Here is a 23,170-nt window from a genome sequence, read left to right on the forward strand (position 1 = left end):
ACTGATAAGATAGGGTTCGACTGAAATATACTCTAGTTCTAGTTGTAATGAACAATAATAAATTCTCAAATGCATAAGTTTTCTATCATTTTTATAAATGGGTAATGTAGTTTAGTTAAATATATAGATAAAGATAAATATTATAAGTTCTTTATAAACGAACAATAGACAAGTAAGCAAACACAATTTTGATTTCAAAGGCATTGTAGCAACTTATGCTTGCTTTTATTCAAAATTTCGATTATTGACACAACTGAAGATCGTTTATTTGAACACGTTTCTCTCTCCAGACAATCGACAATTCTTATAAACCAAAATTTGTTGATAAAGTATTGTGCTCTGTGTAAACTTATTTAAAATTTGGTGAACTAAATTGGAATGTTTGCTGCTACTTTAGTATTTGTTAGAGTAGATATACTTCAAAATAAATATAATATTCAGCCATTGTAGAATACTACTATAAACTTCATTAGTACAGGGTAGCACGGCAAAATGTAAATCATCGTGTGCAAAAAGTGAAGAGAAACCAACAGCAGCAACAAAAAAGCCAGCGCCAATAATCAATTGGAGTGTCTGTCTTGGGTTTTATTTTTTCGGGGCGTTAATGGGAGGTGGTGGGGTGGTGCTGTTGGTGGTTCTGTCGGTGGTTCTACTGTGGCTCGGTTTGGTTAGTTACCGCCAGCGGCGACCGCATAAAGTGGAAGACAAGTGGCGGCATGGACAAGTGCCATAGAAATTGCGATTGTCTGTGGGTGGGTGTGTGTGTGGTTGTGTGTAAATTTTCTGTGTGAGTGTGGGTATTGCACAAGAGCCAAATGAAAAGAACGCAATGCAAACGCAAGACACCAAAAAAGCAATAGCAAAAGCTAAAAGAATCCGAAGCAGAAGCAAGAAGAGGATGGAAGGCAAAGGCACAACTCAAGCACGCACTTCAGACGCAAAAGAGACGGACGGAGTGCCAAACGGACGGACAGTGCGGACGGACAGCGGTACAACGCAACAAGAAACGCCGGACGGGCTAACTTCAGATACTCTTTTAGTGGGGTCTAAGCTGAGACATCCGTAAGATATAGTCATTATTCAGATAGTTCCTACAAATAATTTGAAAGAGGATAGTATAGTTAAAAAATGGAAAGGTTGGATTTTTTTATATTTTGAGATACATTTTGGTACATCAAACTTACTCTACCCCAGTTGCAAAGGGTATCAAAGAGATATAGACAAGGCACAGGCTATTTTATAGCTGCTTGGTGATGAATGACTTGGGCGGTTCGGGCCTAAGGAGGCGGGGCTACGGGGCGTCAGGTGCGGAAATGTCATTTGAGCTGTGCATTGGATTCGATGACGGTATGGATGAAGATAATGATACCGATGATGATGATGACGATGACGAACTACGTCCATCCACGACGAGCTCTTGTTGTGCACGTTCCATCGTTCCGAGCTCCAACCATTACACATACGAACTTTCAATAGTACAAAAGTACGAAGAGCGAAAAAAATCCATGAGGAGGAGCACAGTCACCAGTTAGCAGTTCAAGTGTTTTTCCAGAAGCAGAACAATGGAGCTGGAAGAAGCAGCAACAGCAGCAGCGACAAATAATGCAAACAAATTTTGAGATATGAGTACGAAGAGTTAATGAAATTATGTAATTGAAGCGACGGACTTTTGATGACAAAAAGAAATAAGTAAGTTCAAACACTTAGCTAGAAAAAAAACTTAATTGATAAGTTATTTTAATATATCGAATATCTAATGTGCAAACTAAGTACTGATAGTTCCTTCAATGCCATATCTCGGAGCTCTCAAGAACAGATAAAGGCATTAAAATAATTCACTTCCACCATCGCAATTAACGCCATGAAAACATTCGCAGTGTCAACGCGAGACTTGGCTGCAATCCATCAAATCGAAAGATTCAATGCGAGCAAACTGAAGAAACAGTGGCGATCGGTTGAGAAATGGAGAGGAGGGGAAACCGATAGGTATAAACTTCCCATAATAGCGCTAATTGTATGATATTTAAAGTTGATTATTAAGCTGCCACTCAGGGAGCAAATAAAGCGCATTTAACAATAAAACAATTAGCTTTAGTAGTTTTTGTATATCAATAAAACATAACAGCAATTAAAATGTCACTGGCGAAAAATCACAAGCGACTGCAGTCGCTCCACCGCTCGCACGAACTCATAGATACAGATACATTTGTATCTGGCCAGCGCGTATGGCATTGCAAAAAGTTTGTATGTTTGCCTCCGCGGGCTTCTGCTTCCAGTTTCGCTCTAGCCGTACTTTTATTTATACGTATTTATGGTTGTGTAAATTTTAATTTAATTGCCAATGATACGCGTCATTCAAACCTCGATGCGATACATTACCGATGACGACGACGATTGACCACGACTGTGATGTTATCAAAAGTAAACAGACATGTACGAGTATGTGTTTGTGTGTGTGTGTGTGTGGATGGAGTTGAGAGTGTTAAGCGAATAATGCGGGGGATTTTTATGCTCTATGAAATGTGCAAATGTTACAATGCTGTGACCGATGGGATTGGCTGATATTTGAAAGGGGGATTTTATTATGATCCAGCGAGTTTATTGGGTTATTCAAAATGGATGTAATTTGTTTATCTAAATTTCATTTGAGTTAATCACTTCATTTCAATAACACAAGCTGTTGTTTGCTGCATTACTTAACAATTACGATACATAATTAAGTCAGTCATATTTTATATAAATTGAAATCATAGTTTTCAATGCAAACTGAAAGAGCATCTGTAATTCGGCTAGTGCCACCATCTTGTATTTTATTTTATTTGCCATTTTATTGGCGTATTTCAAAATTGTTTGGTGTTGCACGATAGCAGACGCACCGATACCGTATGAAATGACACTCGAGGGGCCACTTTTGCTCGAGTTTCCTTGGCCTGATGGATGACTTAAAGCTGCATTTCTGCTACTTCCAATTGAAATTCAGCTAGCTTTCAATTTAAGGTTCGCCAAAAGCGCTCAGCTAATGCGGATTCAAATTCAGGCTTGATAAATTGTTTGACAGCCCATTGAAGCGTGTAATTTTTCGCATTGTTTCACTTGCCATTTGAAATGAGTTTGCAGGCTAGTGATCTATCGCCGCCAACCGATCTAGCTCTGGCTTTCCTGTCTTTCTATGTGCCGGGTGTTAGATTTAATTTATGGCGCAACACAAACGCTCCATGCTCTACATATTCCGGCTACCAGTTGGTTAAAGGTGTGCCACCCCACCGAAACCGAAAATGTTTGGGTCGGTCAGAGACAAACATCATGCGCCCATTCCACGCGGTTCGATGCCATCCCATCCAATCGCTAATTGTCATCGACACGGGTCTTTGTTGTTCTGCAGCTGACTGAAATGAATGGATGGAAATTGGGATGGGCCACCGGGTGCTTCTGTGCCGGATGCACTGCAAAAAATTTCGATTTCAATATGCATTACCAAAAAAAAACCATATATCCTGTTGGATCATGCAGTGTATCTGTATCAAATCGTTTTTATTGGTGCTGTTCTCCAGGCGCGTTTCGTCACTATGTGAGCTTTAAAATGTTAAAAACTAATGTTATTTTTTTCCATGGACTTCTGTTATTGTTGAAGTTCCTACTGCTGATGATCTCCATTCCATGGCAATTGCCTATCTGCCGAAAATTATCAGCCAGCGACTGAGTGACCTCGCCTCTTCTCTTCTCTTCTTTTCTTTTCTTTTATTTGGTTCTTCTGCTGCTGCGACTGGCTTCGCATTTATTCAATTTATTTCTATTGCCGCCGCACTCATATCGCCAGTTTTCGTGTCGAGTTTCGTGCCGAGTTGAGCTAAGTTGCGTTGAGTTGAGTTGGGTTGAGCCAAGTCGTCTTCTTTAACATCTCCTTGGTCTTTGGCCACAATTGTCATTGTACTAATTCCATTAAATGATGGCGACTTGCGTGCTTTTGTAATTGAAGTGCTCGTGCAAATGGAAGAGGAAGCAGCGAGCGCAGAGGAAGCAGTAAAGTCAAGCCACACTATGGCGAACGGTATTTTGCCATAATAGGATAGGAAGACTTACAATGAGAGACAATCTTTAGTAAAATTAATAAATATAAGTCTTATTTTTCTTGAATTTATCAATTTATCAATACAACTAACTTTAGAAACTGCAGTAATAGCCTTAGAGAATCTTCACAGTGAAAATAGAGCTTCGGCAATGGCACAAAGCATCAGCATACGTAAAGTAGAGCTGTCGTAGAAGATTTGGACTTATAAATAGCGGCTAAACCGGGGGTGGGGATGAAGTAGATCCGGAGGTGACTGAATAGTGTCTGAAAAGCTGAGACATCGGTCGAAAAAGAGCAGCTCAATAACTAAGCCACGCCCCTTTCGGTCCACATATGCGTGCTCGAGTGTTCAGTCTGCTCGAATTGAGACATTCGACGCCATCGATGTTGCTGCTGATGCGGTTGCTGCTGCTGCTGCTGCTGCGACTGCTGCTGCTGATGTTGCCGCCGTATATGTTGCTGCTGGCTCGCTCTTATCTGTTGCTCGAAATTCCTTCAAGAACGAGGGGATGTCTGGCACCGAGAATGCTATACCCTTTTATCAATAATTCTCTTTATCGCACAAATAAATAGAATTCTTCAAAAAGAAGGGAAGAACTCGGAAATGCCATTATGAGTGAGTACTTACATTTATGAGAAATTTTAGTGCGCTTTAAATTAATAGTAAACTTGGAAATAAAATTATATTTGTTAAATGTTCAGCTCATAACTTTCCAGCATGCACTTATAATATCTCTACAATTTAATAAATAGTATACATACATATAGTCGCTAAGCTTCTAAGAAATTAGAGTATTCCAGTCGGCTGCTTTAGCTTTTCACGCGCTTTTCCCCCCTTTTAACCTCTTTTCCACCCATTTGCCTTTGCTCTTGTAACGAATGCTTATCGTGAGGGCAAAAGCAAAGCCAAAACGAGGCCGTCGTTGTTGCTGCTGTAGAATGCAATTTTCTAATAATTTCGTTTTTTCATTTTGCGTTGTTTTTTTTTGCCATATATGTGTGCACTTGTAATCACCATTAAAAGCGCTTGAAACTTTCTGCTCGCTTCCTTTGAGTTCCAGCGACTGCCCCCTGACCCACCATGCACCACCCTGCACCACCCACACATATTTACTTATGCAACCCACAACAGCTTCCCGCCAAATCGTCCCTCTAATCACCGAACTGCAGCTGCTCAAGTTCTAATGAATATGTTAAATCTGACCTAATTTTACAGCGTAGAAAAAAAAAGTTCAAAATTGTGCGCTCAAATGCATTCGCATAATTAGATGCAGCAGAAGGGGGCGGGACAAAGGGGCGTGTCTGCAGTAATGCGTGCATTTTAAGTGTTGGTGTGGTGTGCAAAGTCTGGGGCGAAGGGCAAAAAAAACGTTGATACGAGCAAAGCCTTTTTTTCAGTCAATTTCGTGTTGAAAAGTTTGCAAGATTTACGGAAGAACATTTTTAGTTTTCGAACATTTTGGGCAGATACTCGGAAATGTAGATTGTTCCTATCTAAAATGGAAAAGTTTTGCAATAAGGATACAACTTTTCTGGTAAAACTAGTTTTTATAAAATGACTCCAAAAAATATTAATATAAATACGAGCGTTTTCTTTTCTGCTGAGAATTGCTGTTGTGCCCTTTTTATTTCAAAACAATTTAAATGATTTTTTATGCTTTAAACCTCATCAAAAGCAAATTAATAGATCAAGCTGTTATCTACTGAGAATTGTTGTTTTGCCCTTTTCGTTTTAAAAAAATTTAAATGATTTTTTATGCTTTAAACCTCATTAAACGCAAATTAATAGATAAAGCTGTAACCTCAAAAAACAATCATATCGGCGTCCTACTTTATTTTTAAAGCACCTTTAACACCCCTAATATTCCCACAGCGTCAATTCGAAAACAATTCACTCAAAGTCAAAGAATAATAAAAACAATCAAAGAACAAACCAAATTAAAAAGCAATTCCCAGCTTGGAGCGCCATAAGAAGTTCCGTGCTGTAACCAAGTGGACAACACTTACAACCTATCAAAAGCATCCCGTCCACCCCATGAAATGTCTCAATTTTGCGCTCGACAAAACTCCAAAAGCAGACCATATAATAAACACATAAAAGTAAATAAAAATCGCAATAAAAAACAAGAAGAATACAAAATATCTAACGAACTGAGAGTGGACAAGCCGAAGTGGAGATGATGAAAATATCGGGCATTGCCAAAAATACAAAAAATGGCTTTTTCTGCCAAACCAGCAATAAAGTCGAAAAGCAGTTTATCAAATCTCCACGCACCGAGGGGGTGGGATTTTCCGGGGTGGAGGTGGGGCGTCGCTTTTCTGAGGCGATGTCTCCCTGTTGCCACAAAACAAACAACAAAAGCCCCTGACGATTACGCATCGTGTGTCGTCGCCAGTTTCCTGACCAAATAAACAATGGAAAATAAGAAAAAGAGGCCGAAGGCGATTTTTTAATACACTTGAAGCATTAGGAATTTAATTTTAGAGAAGTACAATAAATAGATATATAGACCCTTTAGAATATTAAATATTATTTAAATAATTTATACACTTGTTAACGTGAATGTATTATAAAACATTTTAAATTTTCACAATTGTTTATTAGGCTTTTTAAAAATATATTTCCCGTATATAAATCCGTTTACTGCTCAGTTTCCTGTTTCGCAGCATTTAAAAATAAACTTACTGTTAACAAACAATTAAAAGAATACTTACAAAGATTCCTCGGGGCGTCGCAAACTTCTGGCCAATTTCGTGGAGCCATTTGTAATGGCCTTGCAACATCCCAATTCACGGAAAACTTTTGCCGCTGTCTTCTCGTCAAAAGGACACGCAAACCGCAAAATGCGGGGATGGCGGCCAAAAAACTGGAGATGTAATGAAAAAAGCGTTAAATGTCTTAATTTTTCCTTGCCGTCTTTCTGCGAGGAGGGAATAAAACGCATGACAGGCAATTTTCGCAAAAAGTTTTTTAAGAAACTGGAAACTCAAAACAGTTGGTTGGGTGAAATAAAGGGAGAGCCGGAGTTCAATGAGCCGCACAAATGAGCAATGGGTCAGGCGGAGCACTTGTGTGGTCAGTTTTTGGTTTGAATTATTGACATTTGTGTCAGCTACCCCTCACCCGCTGGAAAAATACTGCCCTCCATCCAAAGTTCTGGGGCAGCGTTTCCGATTTCTGTGGCGACAGCTGTGTAGAGTGGATAGGGCTGGGATCATATGGAGTGGCATGAGCATTGGCTATTTGAGGAATTTATGCAATTCCAAGTGACTTCTGTGCGATTGTCCGAGTCTTTGCCGTTTGGAATTTGTGGTTTGTCGGAATTTTTAATTGGCGAAAAGCGGGGTTGTGAGTGCAAATGAAATGCAAACATTAATGAATAGCCAAAGAGTTGATAAATAGTTTGGCTAAAATGGCATGAAATCGATTTAAACTCAGTCATTGCCAAAGCAATGAATATCTGCGGTATTTAAAATCCATCATTGATATTTACAAAATGCTGATATTTATTCAAAAATGTTCAATTATCACCTGTTATAAGCTAGAATGCCAATTAAGTTAGTAAATATGAGCATATTTATATATATGAATTATATATATTTTCTTATGATTTCAAATCATTTAAATATTCACAAATTTGTGCGAAGGAGAAAAACAAATAGTTTGCATTCTCTATAATTTTTATTCGACTTAATTATATTTAATGATACACATAAATTGCATTTAAGGACTCAATAAAACAAGAATAGCTCATGTGCTGGGGCAACTCTCACATCACCATTAAGTGATGACTAATTAGGGAATTTGGCTAACTTTCCGTTTCGCCTGCAACCCTCTGCAATTGTTAACAATTGTTGTGCGTGTATATAGTATAGACTCGTATGTTTATATATATTTCGCTGTGTGGCTGGGCTTTTTTGTTATGGCAACAGCTGCTGGGTGCTGCGGCGGCTGTTGCAGTCCGACAATAAATAAACAGCGGGCCACTTGAAATTGGATCGCCAAAAAAGAAAAATAAACAACGAGACAGACGGCAGCCATAAACCCGTACACCATCCACCAAACACCATATACCACATACACACACACAAGCACGAAAACAAACACTCGCCAAGGGAGTTTTCACTTTTCTGACACTTGACTTTACTTGGTTTGTCCAGGGTCCGAAGTCGGTTGACCCTGCCCCCAGCCGCCAAAAAGCCCCCCAAATGCCCCACCATGCTGGCGATGATGTCACAGCAACTGGCCATAATAACTCATAAATGAAAAGTGAAAATCGTGAGGAGGCCCTGCCTTCTGCTCGCCGTAGAAAGTTGCGCAAATTCTTTGGCCCTGGGGGCTTCGCATCGGGATCGGAGCAACCGACTGGAGCTGGAGATGGGGCTTAACTTAAATATTTGTTGAATTGTCACGCTTCTTTACATCATCAGCATCTTGGGGCCGATTGCCATCGGACTCATCATCGTCGGCGCTGTCTTCACCTTCATTCCGGCCGCATCCTGCGTACGTTTTTGAGGACAGCTCTCGATTTGTTTTATTTTCCATATCACACGGATGGGAGAAGAGCATTCAAGGCAAGTGAATTTAAATACTCTACGAGTTCTGAGCTACATTGAATCATTTATTCATCAAATACTTGGTATAAGGTAACATATTAGCACTGATTATTTGCTGGCTACTTGATACCATCATGTATCTTAAACTAATGTTCTTATAGATAAAAATTTAACAAATTTAAAATAGTTAATGGAAGTCATTCTAGGATATTAATACTTACTAACAAATATGTATTTTTTATAATATTTTTATTTATTTTTGATTTTTATCTCTCTCAACCTCAATTGTATCTATATTTTTCCCATACAAAGAGTAACTTAACTTCGAGTCACTTTTTGATAATCTCTTATTGAAGCACTCTTATTCGTTTTGTATCTATTGACCGCACATTCCGACACTTGCAATCGTTGACGCCCCAGTCTCGAATTTTATTCCACAGCTGAGCCGAGTCCGTATCTGAATCTCAGTTTGCAGCTGAAGCTGAATATGAAGCTTTTACTGCTGCTGCTGCTTCTGGCCTGCGGCAATTATGAAACGGCAGGCAGCAGACGGCGACTGTCGTTGACATTGATAAAATCGTTGGGCGCGTGCTGCGCCCAGACGACAGATCCGATGGATTCAGACACAATCGGAGATACGGATGCCAGAAGGTAAAAAAGGGGCCAAAAGTAGCTGGAAAAGCAGCAACGCAGGCACAGGCACTTATCGCTGGCGGCACACAAGCGTTTTTCCGGAACTCCGACTTTTGCTTTCATCGCAACGGGCTTGGACTTCTTAGAAAATTGCTTCCATTGAGCGAATGCTATCCACATTCGAAGTCGTCTGCATTCGCTTAGCATATATTTCAAGCTTTTTGCCTGACATTCACTTTTTAGCTGCTCTGCTGTAATTTATGTTGCTAAAGTTCTAGCACGGGTCACGTCGCAGACAGAAAGGTTAAAATATTCTTTAACTTTCAGGAGAGGCTTAAAGATACAACTTAACTTTAGAATATTATAAATTTTATGATTTCTAACAAGAGCTCAGATTCCAATCAATTATTAACTGCTTCAAGGTCTTGATATTTGTTCCAAAGACTCTAGAACATTTTGAACTTAACTTGAAACATTTGCGAGCCCAAGAACCCATAGACCTAAACATTTGTTTCCCCTTTTCGGTTGTTTGGCTTTGGATTTTCGGGTGGATGTTTGTTGCCGCCTGGGAACCGGTAGCGACGTCATTTAAATAAACAATGTGCACTGGTTCAAATTTATGCGCATATCAAGCTGACAAGGTTATGAAAATGCTAACACAGCCAGCGACTGCCAGACAGCCTGGTTTTCAGTTCCTGTGCACTCCACTTTTCCCCCAGCTTTCCTCCACTCTAGGAAACCCGTCTCCGAATCCTTCAGCTGCTTACCCGTAGGCTTCGCCGAGCTTAAGGCTGTATCTGTCTGTCTTTACCTTTCCTCTTAGGCACAACTCACCTATGATTCATATCTGATGTCCTGAGTTCCATCCTCAGCTGGATGAATAACTTTTTGGAGGAGGAGGCGGTGGAACTGTTAGCTGGCATAATTGAAATGTAAATTCACGGGAGGAGTTTTCAGATGCAGACAAGTGAGGTGGCTCGAGTGAAATTAATATTTTGTTTGTCATCTAACAAAATAAACTAGAAATGGCATAAGAAATTAAGGTGCAAAAACAAAACCAGCAACTTTTAATAGAGTTGGATGGAAAAAGTTCTTGTAAACTTTTTGGTTAATAGTAGATATATGGTAATAGAAAAAAAAAAGAAATTTCTTTCTTAAAACTTCAAGTATTCTATAGTTTTTACAACAGCAACACTTATTTCATCAGCTGCAGTTCGCCAGCTAGGAAATAAGCACAACTACCCCAACCCCTTCATCTAGAGACAAAGCAACTCATTTCCCTAAGCATATGCAAAATACATATTTAGCATATTTTTTGCTGGCATTTTTATTTTTCTGGTTTTTAGGTGGAATAGTACATCTTTATGGCGGCCATTTGGTTACACATTTGGTAACTGGCGTTGCTCTCACAAAACGTGACTTTGCCTGCATTTTTGCGCCACTTGCGGGTGGATATCACCGCCCATTTCCCCCTTTTGCAACCACCAACCACCCCCACCCGCGCTTGATCCACAAAGCAGACACACTTGTGTAAGACCCACTTTGGTGGTTTCATAATCAACACATCCAAGTGCCGACGACTACGACGACGGCCATTTTGCGGCCACCATCAAAAAAATGCCCAGCAGAAGTGCCAACCATCCACCCACTGGGAAAACTCTTAGGAAAACTCTGCCCCCCGCTCCCCGCTCCGCACTTTCATTCGCCCAGTCGGCCTGCATAAAACGCTGCTTATTAAATTTCGCTCAATTTTAATAAGCAACTTTTTTGTGCGCACATTCCCAAGAAACAAAGTGAAAAATGCTGCAATTATGAGTTTTCCTACTCAACCAAATATTTGTATTAAAAAAGAAAATCTGTGAAAGGCTACTATAAGAAGATGCTCTTAAAATATAATTCAAATATGAACATAAAAAAGAAAATATGAATAAACAAATTAAGCAAATTTAAACTCCTCACAATTGCCAAAGCAATCGTTTTAGCGACCATACCCTTTTCTAACCCAAGTAAAAGATAGTGTATTTGAACACTGAGTAAAACAAAATAAAAACAGCAACGGACTGTGATGACTTTTAATGAATTTTTCACGCGCGCTTTTGCAAATGAAACTCATTTTGCCGGGGCACGTTCTTCCCTCTCGCTTTTGGCGGGGAGCGTTTTAAGCAGATTTGCTCGCATGAAAGCGAAAACTAGCGAGACTAAAATGTTATTACGCATACGCTCCGTTGGCCGACGGATGGCCCTTAAATTTGGGTCAATTTTAGTTGTTTTTCGTACACGAAAAATTTCCAAGCGCAAGTGTTTCAGTTTTATTCGTTTTTTCATAAGGAGCCTCAGCTTGGGCGACAGTTCATCGACTTAAAAATGTTTAAACAAAAGCTGAAGAAGCAACAAGCTTTTCTCTAGTTTTTGCAAACGAAATGAAAGAAATGAGTTCACGTGCCCTCCCCGTTTATTTTAATTGTAAGATATTGTTGTTGCTGCTTTCCTTTATTTATATTTCCCTTCTTTTTATTTTATTTTTTTTTTTTGCTCTGTTGGCTAACAAATAAAACAGAAATGAGCTGGGTTTTGTGGCCTAATTAGTTTCACCTGTGTCAATGTGCAAACAAAGCCGCCAAAGCATATGGAATGTATGCCAGGAGCTTTTGTTGCTGCTGCTGCTGCTGATGAAGAAGACAACAACGGACATATACACAAATATATATGGTATAATATTCAATGGGAGCCAGACAGACGAGACTGCATCCAAAACAATGCCAGCATTTACTGAAAAATCCATCCAGGGTAAGAGCTTCATTTGTGCTTTCTACAGAAGGCACCTATAAAGGAATAATAATCTCCACCAGTGAATGCTCCTATATTTTCGTCTTCATAATCACTGCTCCAAATTAAATAATTTAAGAAGAATGCTTGAAGTACAAATAAAAGATAATCATCGTATGCTTATGAGTCATATATTTTATTTTAAACATGATTAAACTGAAGCCATTAGAAAATAATATAATCATGTAAGTTTAACATATTTAAATGTGTGCGCGGCGTGGGTGCAATAATCAAAATGGGTTGACTATGAATCCAAATGATTCATAGTCACACTACATGACTATTTTTCTCTTTGCTGATAAGAACAAACCCTTTTCAAAGTATGACTGTGCTAAACAACAAAGAGCACACTCAGTTCGTGTGATGGCATTACTAAAAATGTAGTACAAATTTTGTTTAATATAGTTTCTTATCCTTATCATACTTAATTTTTGGCTCATGCACATCTCTTGCATAAAATGTTCAGACTTTGAATAATGCAGATTATCGCACCGTGAGTAAATCCCAATCTGAATCATACAGGCATATCCCAATCGGCTATCGAAGCCGAACTTGTGGGTATCTTGCGAATGCTAAGCACATAACCGGGAACTACACACACTCAAATCGGTTTCATTGTCACTTCCGAGAAGTGTTTACCCCTAAGTCTGGCTCCATATAGATGGTTCTTGGTCAGTCCAGCCATAACTGCCAACGATTTCTTGGAATCTACTAGCATAATAAAAGTTTAAGTCGTACACGTAAGACCAAATAAATTACGAATCAGGCAAACAAGAACCTGCAATCCCGCTCGACTCGAATAAATAAATAAATAAATAAAAATATCTGCAGAAAATAGAGAAACAAAGAGCCCAGCCATATAGCAAGGTAAAAAAATGTAAATTATTGAACGAATTAATTCAAAGTTCAAGTCGCACGTTCTACGTGCGAAAAAGACAAACGCAAATAACAAGACAAAATAAACAACAAGAAGGCAAACGAAAGCAAAAGTTGCCGAGAATTCGTGGCACAAGGAAAACCAGACTAGAATAAATTTTTAATTTCAATTTCAGAATCAACAGCGCAGACTTCGATGTGGATACACCATTGCGCATAAACTTTCTGCGGCTCCTCCGATAGACCTAAATCTGGTTTTCGAGCGGTATGTGTGGTATTTCTGAATACACTTAAAGAATTTTGATCATATGAACTTATGCAAAGATGAATGTAATACTCATCGAATCAATTCTGACCCGAAAATGTATTGCTTGAAAGAATTGGCACTGAAATATTAAATAATAATAAATGCTTTTAACTTGTATTTTTGCCAGTGTACCACATACGTATCACCAGGGCAGTCTGCTAATTGCGTAGGCGCTGTCCCGCATGACCAACTAGATTTTTCAGTGGCTACTGGGCATTAGAGGGGGACAGAGGTGGGTTTTTAGAGCCCTAGGTGGGTCTAGTCTCGCCTGAGTTGTAGGTGAAGGTCACCATTCTGTTGTTCTATTTACGTTCTGTTATGTTAATTCTAGCTGGTAGTTCGCTTTGCCATTCCCATGTACATCAAAGTTGTGTGTTTTATGACTATTTCTTAACTTGTATACATTAATCATTTAAACATTTCCTTATCGTTTCTTCTAGTTCGTTTCATTGGACACGCGCCTTGGTAAGATTCCATTGGGATTTCTTTGGGTTACTAGAGTACTTCAATGATGCTCCATGGACCAATTTTACTGCGGATGGTGCTCAATGGGAATTCTTTAAAGTGCATTAATTCCAGGCATACATTATACTTATGTGTAGATAAGGGTTAGAAATCTGGTAGGGAACAAATTTAAACTGAATCTAAACAGATTCGTGCTGAAATCTACAAAACCGGAAGACTTCACCACTCTTATTGTTCTCTATGAAAACATGCTAAACATTTCGCACGTGGAATATCTCACCTTGTTGTAAACTACCAGAAAATTACGTATCCGCCGCGTGTTGCGTGTCTCATGAAGATTCACGGCTAAGAGAAGAGCACACCGATAGAAAGAGAGACGAAGAGAGGACGGTATGAGAAAATAGCTGAAGAAACGACTGCAAATTGTATGGCATTAAGAGACACTGTTGCCAGAGCTAAGTGCTTTTAATGTTTATTAATTATGCAATTAAATTTTGCTGGTCATTTAATTGTTTAATACTCATATACAATACAATATACCACAAGTTTATATGGTAGGCGAGTGGACGAGACACATTTGGCCGTCCAGCTTCTGCGGTTTTCTCCACTGTCCGATCTTTGTAATGAGGCGACTAATGCGCATTTAATTTGACACATTTGACTTGGCTTTTCGACTTTTCGACTTGACGACGACGCGGGCTCGTGCCTAATGGGCCAGTCTTTTACAGCTCTTAGCCAAGTGGAATTATGTCAGCTAATTATTTAGTTAACATCGTTATGCGCCCGACTCCGACAAACAATTGTGAGCAATTTTTCTATTCATTGAGTGGAAATTGTTTTTGTACAGCGTTTTGTTAGGTGCGCGCCGCTGTGCTGGCATATAATTTTCAAGACCCTGAGACCGAGCCAAGGTCAGAGTATTTAGCATTAGTTAGATGGCTCTGTCTTTTTTGTGCACTTTTGGGAGTCACGAACCGGCACGGAAGACGTCACCGCCAACGGCTCACAATGAGCAAACAGAACTCTTCTTTAGTTCGCTTTCATTTTCAGATACGTAGATACAGCTGCGGTTAAAATAATAGCACTACTGCAGGTGGAAAGTTGATTTCCTAAAAAAAGGTATTGAATGTTTATTTTTTTTAAAGTCTGATTGCATGAATAATAAGTACCATATGTTGTCTCTCTAAGCAAGAAATTTTGACTCTCTCAATGTAACGGTTCTTTTTGTTTTTGGGCACTTTCTGCAAAAGGGCGCTAAATGAGGCGGTAACAAAAATAGCACTGACCACGTTTTTGCTGAATAAAATTAATAGGAGTGATTGCTTTGGGTTTTTTTTCGACATATTTTGAAAAAAGGAGTTGCATTAAAGGTTTTAATTGAATTTTTTTCAAAAGAAGACCAAAAATTCTCTAGTTATGGGTCGGGGAAAGCATTTTACCGTCGAAATAAGGAATTTGATTAAAAACATGATCTGTGAAGGTAAAACCTACGCTAAAATGAGACGGTTTTTTTTGTTTTTCAAACAATGTGATCCGCAACGCACTGCTGTTCGTCGAAAATAACGAAAAACGTGGAAGAAAGCCCTCTATGTCCAATGTGGAGATCAAGCGCTTGGTTCGGCAAAGCAAGAAGGAGCCTTTTAAGCCGGTGACGGAACTGAAGAAGGAGCTTCAGACAGCTGCAAACGTGGAAAAAGTTCGGAAACACTTAAGACAAAACAACCATAATGTGTGCAGTCCCAGAAAAGTCCCGCTTTTGACTGTGAAGCATGTGGCAAAGCGAATCGAATATGCCAAGATACGCAAGGACTGGCCTGTGGAGAAGTGGCGCCACATTTTGTGGTCAGATGAGAGCAAAATTGGGTTTTTTGGTTGGAAAGGCTCTCGGTCTTATGTTCGGCGTCCACCACGAACTGAAAATAATCCTCGCTTCACCTTTAAGACGGTAAAGCACTGGGGATCAAACATCATGGTATGGGCGTGCTTTTCATACTATGGAGTAGATCCGATTCATATGATTCAAGGCATCATGGATCAGCACATTTACACAGATATCCTGGAAAATGTGATGGCGCTATATGCCGAGGATGAAATGCCGTTTTTTTGGACATTTCAACAGGATAACGACCCAAAACACACGAGGAAGAAGGCTCGAAAGTGGTTTGAGCAGAAATCGATCCGAGTAATGATCAGTCACCCGACTTGAATCCAATCGAAAAACTTTGTGCGGACGTGAAAAAAAGGTTTCTGAAGCCAAGCCCAACCATAACGAGAAACTTTGGATTCATGGGGGATCGAGGATCAAGGATTCATGGAGCAAAATTCCTCAAAAACGGTACCAGGACTTGGTGGACTCCATGCCAAGAGGATGCGCAGCTGTCATTGCCAACAATGGTCACGCAACCAAATATTAAGATTCTTTAAACATAGTTCTTAAGATATAATCCATTTGTTGAACTCTTATTTTATTTTTCTAGTTAGTTTTAGCAAAATACGAGAAACAGCGCTATTTTTGTTACCGCCAAAATTTGGAGGTTTTTCTTTGTTTTACCAATTATTTTTAAAATATCCATTAGATCTGTTACCAATTTTATTATTTCAATTGAAAATCATTGTAGTATTTAAGATTAGTGGAAAAAATTTTGAAAAAATTTCAGAAAATAGAGAAACGATGGGGCAAACACGAAATGTGCTTTTGGTGCTATTATTGTTACCGCAACTGTACATACTCTTAGACTTTGTATACCCGTACAAGACTCGGCTCCGCCGAAGGCCATATAAATTATGATAATCATAAGAATTACTTGTGTCTCCCTCAGCCGCCCTCAGCAAAAAATTCTTCTGCCTCTTAGCCTCATTTGCGTCTTTGCATGTTATGTAATAAAACTGAAAAAGGAACAGTCACAGAAAGGGGAGGGGCGAATATGTGAATGTTTGTGCGAATTTTCAACAAAATTGAATCGAAACAGCGACTTGGTATTTTTTACGATTTACGTGATTTACTTTAAAAATTCTTGAATTCATTTCCTTTGCGGTCTGCGATTTAATTCTGCAATGGATTCCTTATAAAGCACATACATATACTCGTATGTACACCCAGCCACTTTTTTCCTGCCTTTCGTTGGCTTTAAATTGATAAATGTTCTTTAGGTTTCTTGGAGAAGGGTCCTCTTTGCCCGAACAAATCATTTGAGCAGCGAAAATGCATTTTGATGGGCATTAAAGCTTTTGAATCGGGCTTATCGATAAGCTCTTTTGTGCTGCCAATGGAATTATTTATGGACTCTCGATGAAAGATGTTTTCAATGGGGTCGATTCGGTTCTTAGGAAATTTATGTATATAGTATGCGGCTTAACAGAAAGTTTGTTGTAAAATAAATGAGGGAGAAATAATCTAAGAAATAAAGCGAAACCTTGCTTATTCAATTTGTCATAACTCTGAAATCACATTTGTAGAAACGGAAAGTACTTGATTTTTTCAACTATAAAAAATTTTTCTTTATGTTAACTTTGATTTATTCCTTCCAAGTCTCCAACCGCTTTTTTTGCCATTTCTTGGTATTCAATACCTGATGAGACCGCCGTATGATTAATGGTCTCGATAAGCTCAGATGATAAATATTTAATTATTTCATTTAACCAAAACAGAACTTGTCACATTATTTATCTGCATGACATGGCCAAACAATTTCAATTGTCACAGTATTTATTTTATTTCGTCTGCCCCATTGTTGTTGGCACAATCGACCAAATTTGTGGAAGCCATTTGATTTCAATCGTTTGCGTATCGATTTAAAATTCAATGCATTCTGCATCCGCCATCAGCCACGCCCACGCTTCAACGGATGGCTCGGACGCCCCAAAAATGGATTCACCAAATAGTTTTTGGTTGATTTTTATATTCCATAGCCATCGATGAACTGCAGCTTTTGTGTCATGTACAACATGCTGAAGTCACTGGCGTTGATGATGATGATGTTATCGACGATGATGATCACCACGACGATTGCTTGTCTGACTTCTGCGCTTTAAATTTATTAAATTCATCAGCTCTGACAGTTGACAAAACAAATCGCCGCCTCAGAACGGCAGCGGCAAACAAATTGCTGGCCAAAAATGTGACAAAGTCTGATCTAAAATAAAATATGGCAATACGAAGACATGAATTCGGAGTGTACATTCAATGATGAAGTGGCTTATTGTAGTGGGTATACCCTATATGGGTACTGCTATGCAAATGTAAAAAAGTGGAAAGCTCTTAAATTATTGTAAATTATAATTAAACTTAAATCTATATATAATGTGTAGCTTATGTTTTCCCTCTTTCAGATATTTCAGGAGAGGTTTCTTTGTTCACTTTTAAGTTGTGCAAGGGTATTTAAATCGTCGGCCCGACTTAAAGTTAACCACTCTTTATTCTTGTTTGTGAAGCTGCTGCAGCCGTCCAATCATCGACCACACGTTTGGCATATGAAATGATTTGTGCCCATTGTTCGATTGTTGGACGTGTCGGCTCCTCGGGCTTTGTGGCTTCATTGGGTTCCTGGCCCGTTCTGAATTGATTTGGCTCTGGATGCCGGTCGCCAGTTGCCAGTTGCCGGTGGTTGCCTGTCGTCCGCTGTCGATGGCGCGTATTGATAATTGAAATCAGGCATGAAATCGCTGCGGCCACTTGAGTTATGGCGTTTGCCTGGCGCTTTTGTTCTCGCCACACTCTCTCCGTGCACTTGGCCACCCCAAAGACATCCGACACAGTAGCCGCTGAAAATTTGCATAACAATTTGAAATTCTCGGCCAGTAACGAGAAGGATGGAGGATTCCCTGGCCCGCAATCCCCCACTGCATCTGATTGCTTGCTCCATACGCTTGGGCGCTTGGATTGTAAGCAAATTCCCACTTTGGCCATGGGGCTATTTAAAAATTCCAACTTTTTTGGGCCTGCAATTAACAAGAAGAGGCATCCATTCCCTCCTCCCGAACCTCCTATACATATGTGATGGAAAAACTGCGAATTTGTTGTGTCTTTGCAGGCACGTGGCTTACTTCTTCTTTTAGTTTTATTTATTTTTTACATGCCACACCCACGACTGGATATATGCCTGCAGCTAAAAAACTTGACAGGTCACAAAGTGGAGGAGCAGGAGCCACAAGTTGGAGACAGCTGAAACGAGCATTCAGGGCACAAAGTTGCCAAAGATCGCAAAATGTGAAAGCAGTCGAAAGGAAATTTGGTTTGAGTAAACGTTATTTTGGCTTAAGTTACCTAAATAAATCAAATGTGCATATACTCTGTTTGATATTTAATTTAAATTCGATATAAACTAAATATTACATGCATTACATTTAAAGGTGGTCAGTCGTTTGCCTCAACGTTATCCTTGAGAGATAAAAAACCCAGGAAAGGGTATTAACAAGGTCATTTACGGCAACCTTCGGGCCACCAACGATGACTAGAGATGAGGACGAGGATGCCTCAGCATCTGGCAAAGACAGTTGTTAGTTGAGTTTCCTTTATGGCTGCCACGAGGGTGGTCTGCATCGTTTCGGTTTTCCACCGCTGCCTGTACTCAACTTCTGCAGTTGCATTTATTAGTTCTTGCGAAAATGTTTTATGCTTCAGCGGAGCAATTAGCGTTGCTTTGATTAAACGAAACGAGATGAGGGGAAAAATTCCGAAAAATAGGGTAGGAAAATGAAAGAAAACCCTTACCAAGAGATGAAATAATCATTCTATGTTGTGTAGAAATCAGTGAGAGTGTGCAACCAAATAGTTTATATTTTAGAAACTTTAAATTCGCAAAACTAATATTTCAGTTTATGAAGACTTCAATGCCTTCAATGTGAAACTTTTGGAGCTTTTAATAAAATGATTTTGCAGCATGTGCCTGGCGGGAATGAGATATTTTGAGCGAAAACTTCCGATCGATGACTTAGCCATGGCTTCATGACACTTTTGACACTATGTGTGCACTAAAAGGCATCTGGCACAGCCCCCGATAACCCGATGGAAGCCCCTAGAAATCCGCCATGTAGTATATATACCAAGACCAGAGTGTTTAAAATTCTATCTACGGACCGCACAAGTGTCCGTGTTTGCATTGCCGCGCTCGTTTGTCGTCTATTTGCTTAGACATTGCGCTCGCATCGTTTGGAATCGCATCGCTTGGCCCGGCGCACATGGCGTATGCGTAACCTTGAGCTTTGTATTCCGATGATATTGCACAGGCAAGTTGCTAGCAGACCGACATCGATGATGATGATGATGATGTTTCCACTGCTGCTGCTGCAGAATCGGCCAGCTAACGACACGCATATGACTGCAATATGCTTGAAAAATATAACAATTATGGCTAGTTAAGAATTCCGTCCCTCTCGACATTTCCCTCCATCTCTTTTTATGGCCATGCAGTGCAATTAGTTACAGTCGATTTGCAGTAGAGTTTAAGAGATAAGCTCAACAACAAAAACATATTTCTAAATAGAGCAATTTTTATGGAAATTCAATAATTAGAAGAGGCTATAATCTTTAGATGAAATGGATTGATTATCCTTGTCGTTGTGGTTTTCCTTGTGATTTACACATTGGAATCACATACTTTTTGGACTTGACTAAGCCAACTCTCCCCGATCGAATTGCCAGTGCCACCACTGCGTATGCGTAATCGAATCATCCATATTGCGCATACGCAATGCAATCCACTTCCAGCGTTAACCTTGCTACTTCCACGCTAACGATCTTCCGGCTGGCATAAGTACAAAGGAAATTGGCGATAGCGAAAACAACTTCGGCAGCATCAATAACAAATAACTACAACCGGTCAGCTGCATTAATGCCAAGAATTTCTAATAGGAAATGCCGAACGAACAGAAAAATACTGAAATTGCTCCAGCAACTCGACAAAAGCAGCTAGCCATTAAAAAAAAACAAAAAGGCGCGACATTGCGGGGTTGGGGGGCTTACAAAAAAAAAGTTTTGCTTACGTGACCACAGCAGCAGCAGAAGATTTACACGTCTGACCTTGGGGGCGAAAATCTTGCTGCAATCTTCAATAATAAAATTAAATATAATTGCCGGAGGGAGACGATAGAATAGAGAGCTGCTTCCAGCACCAACACCAAATGCAACAACTACAATGGCAAATGCAAAAGCAAACTGCCAATCAAATTGTCAGTCAAGTGGAAAAGAGCAAAAACTGCAACACGAGCGGGCCAGCAAAGAAATTTCCACAAGGCGAAACTTCTCGCTCTTCCCCATCACAGAACTGAATAGAATAGAACTGAACTGAGAGATCGGGCAGAAAACTAACACCCCGGCCATATATACCATATAGTATAGATGGGATGTGTGCGAAACTTGGCAAAAACAAATAGTGCAAAGACCTTGAAACGCTGCTGGGATTGGAGGCATCCGAAACAACAACAAAATGCAAAATCACCCTGGAATAACCGGCAACAACTAAGCTAAAAAAAAAGAAAACAACAACAACAAACTAAACAACAAAAATTACAAAATGCAACACGCAAACTTAGAACCGAAACGAGCGAAACAAATCGACAGGCGGATGGAACGGCAACAATGGCATCAGCCGCAGCGCTGTTAAAAATAAAGAAATAAATAAACAAAAACTACTTGCAACTACATATTTCTAAAGAAACCACTGGGAACTGTGCCTCAGCATCGACGACGTATTGGAATGACCCTTTTTAGCATTGATAATCAAAAGTTTTGATAAGAAATCAGCTAAGAATTTCAGGAAAAGATTACAGCATTTATAACGACATCAAACACGGTTTATGTTCATTTAAGCAAAGTAAAATCATAAAAAATATAAGCATTTACTTAATTTAAAAAAGCATAAATCTAGCTTTTATCGTTTCTGTTTGAACAAACACAAAAAAAAACTATTTTCTCGTTTATTAACTTGGCCGGCAAACATGGCCAACACCTGCCTTTCCAACTTGAAATAATGGCTAATCAAACATTAAAGCCAATTGAATATTAATTTAGACGCTTGTGCTTGTTAATTATTTGTTAGGGTATTTCAAGTTGACCTCAAAAGCTATCCCAAAGATGCATTCTGCAGCGGCGGCAGCTAAGCAATTTGCAAAATGAGCGGATTGCAGATTGTGAAATCGCAGGGTGGCAGCCAGGGGATGGAAGCTGGTAAAGCAAAAGGCTTGTGGTTATGGGTTTGTACTTGGCACCAGCTCATTTCATTATCATCTTCATTAGGAGAGTGCGAGGGGTTGCGGCTCGGGTGTTGCGGGGGTTGGAGGTTGCAGATGCAGCGAGGGCTGCGAGATAAGCTGAGGCGGATTCGGATTCTCCATTGCATTTCAGATTCAGTAAAGCTCCGCGCCGTCGTCGTCGTCTTATGGCGCAGTAAAGATTTATTTTCCATAGTTGCTGCTTTGCCGCCTGCCCGTACAGTGGCCACTCGCTAAGAGATATTCGGCTAATACAAATTTATGAGAAATAGTTGCTGTCATATTTTTCCGAAATTTTTCAAAGTTATCTACCCTTTTTGATGTTTCAAACATTTTGTTTTAAAGTTAAAAAAACATTTACATTTTCTTTATTTATATAAAAAATTCGTCGTTCAAGTTTGTAAGTTTTTTTGAACTTTCAAATTTTAAACATTCAAACATAACATATTGTAAGAATGGTTTTGCTGTACCTAAAAGTTTAATAACTTTCTTACACTTATAATTTTGAAGTTATATTATTTCAGAATTCTTAGGAATCTAATACATAAACTTAAAAAGTGCTAGTGAAATTACAAAAACCTGCCACAGCATGTGTGCTGCTTATTAGCCACCACCACTGTGTTTCTGTTTTAGTTTAGCAATAACTTTTTGCCGCTGTTGTTGTGCGGAAATTTCGCAGTGCTTTTTTTATATTTTTTTGTTGCTCAGCAACGCCCATTTGACCGCAGTGCAAGAGTGCGAAAGAGATGGACGACGAGCGGGACGAGGAGGGCGCGAAGCTGGACGGCAACTAAATCATGTGACTTTTTCCTCCGCCTTAACAGAAACGCTTTTTGTCGTCCCCTAAATGGACTTCTAAAGTGGATTTTTTTTATGCGAGAATTTCGGTTATTAAGCAAAGTTCAGAACAATGCAGTTTTGCTGATTCGTTGCTGCCGCCGCGATGAGTTAAAGTCGCATTTTTATGGGAAAGGGGAATTTTTGAGACCAGCTTGCTGGGGTTAAGGGTTGGTGGGGACAAGGGTTGCGGCACTGGTATTGTGGTTCGTCAAATGGAAATTGAGCTGGGAATTACCTTAATCTGAGAGGAAACTGATCTATTGAAAGATTCAACTTATTAGCCATGAATTCTGGGAATTCAGCTAAAACGAGCTCTACTCTAAATGGGCTGATTATTCCAAGTTGTCATTAATGGCAGGAATCTGTAGGGACTTGCATTGTTAACGAAG

At 39.5% G+C, this 23,170-nt stretch overlaps 1 long non-coding RNA gene across 2 annotated transcripts; it reads left to right on the forward strand.

The window, feature by feature from the left end:
• Positions 1-1,555: 1,555 nt before the first annotated feature.
• Positions 1,556-14,793, forward strand: LOC27208412. 2 transcript variants are annotated; one of them, XR_001600855.3, is made up of 5 exons: positions 11,372-11,722; positions 11,817-12,046; positions 13,138-13,226; positions 13,396-13,500; positions 13,709-14,793. It is a non-coding gene; the product is annotated as an uncharacterized LOC27208412 (long non-coding RNA). The 2 variants fall into 2 exon arrangements; XR_005543890.2 differs by lacking the exons at positions 11,372-11,722; positions 11,817-12,046 and adding an exon at positions 1,556-1,689.
• The last annotated feature ends 8,377 nt before the right edge of the window (positions 14,794-23,170 follow it).

This window comes from Drosophila simulans, chromosome 2L (assembly GCF_016746395.2).
Source record: "Drosophila simulans strain w501 chromosome 2L, Prin_Dsim_3.1, whole genome shotgun sequence".
Taxonomy (NCBI): domain Eukaryota; kingdom Metazoa; phylum Arthropoda; class Insecta; order Diptera; family Drosophilidae; genus Drosophila; species Drosophila simulans.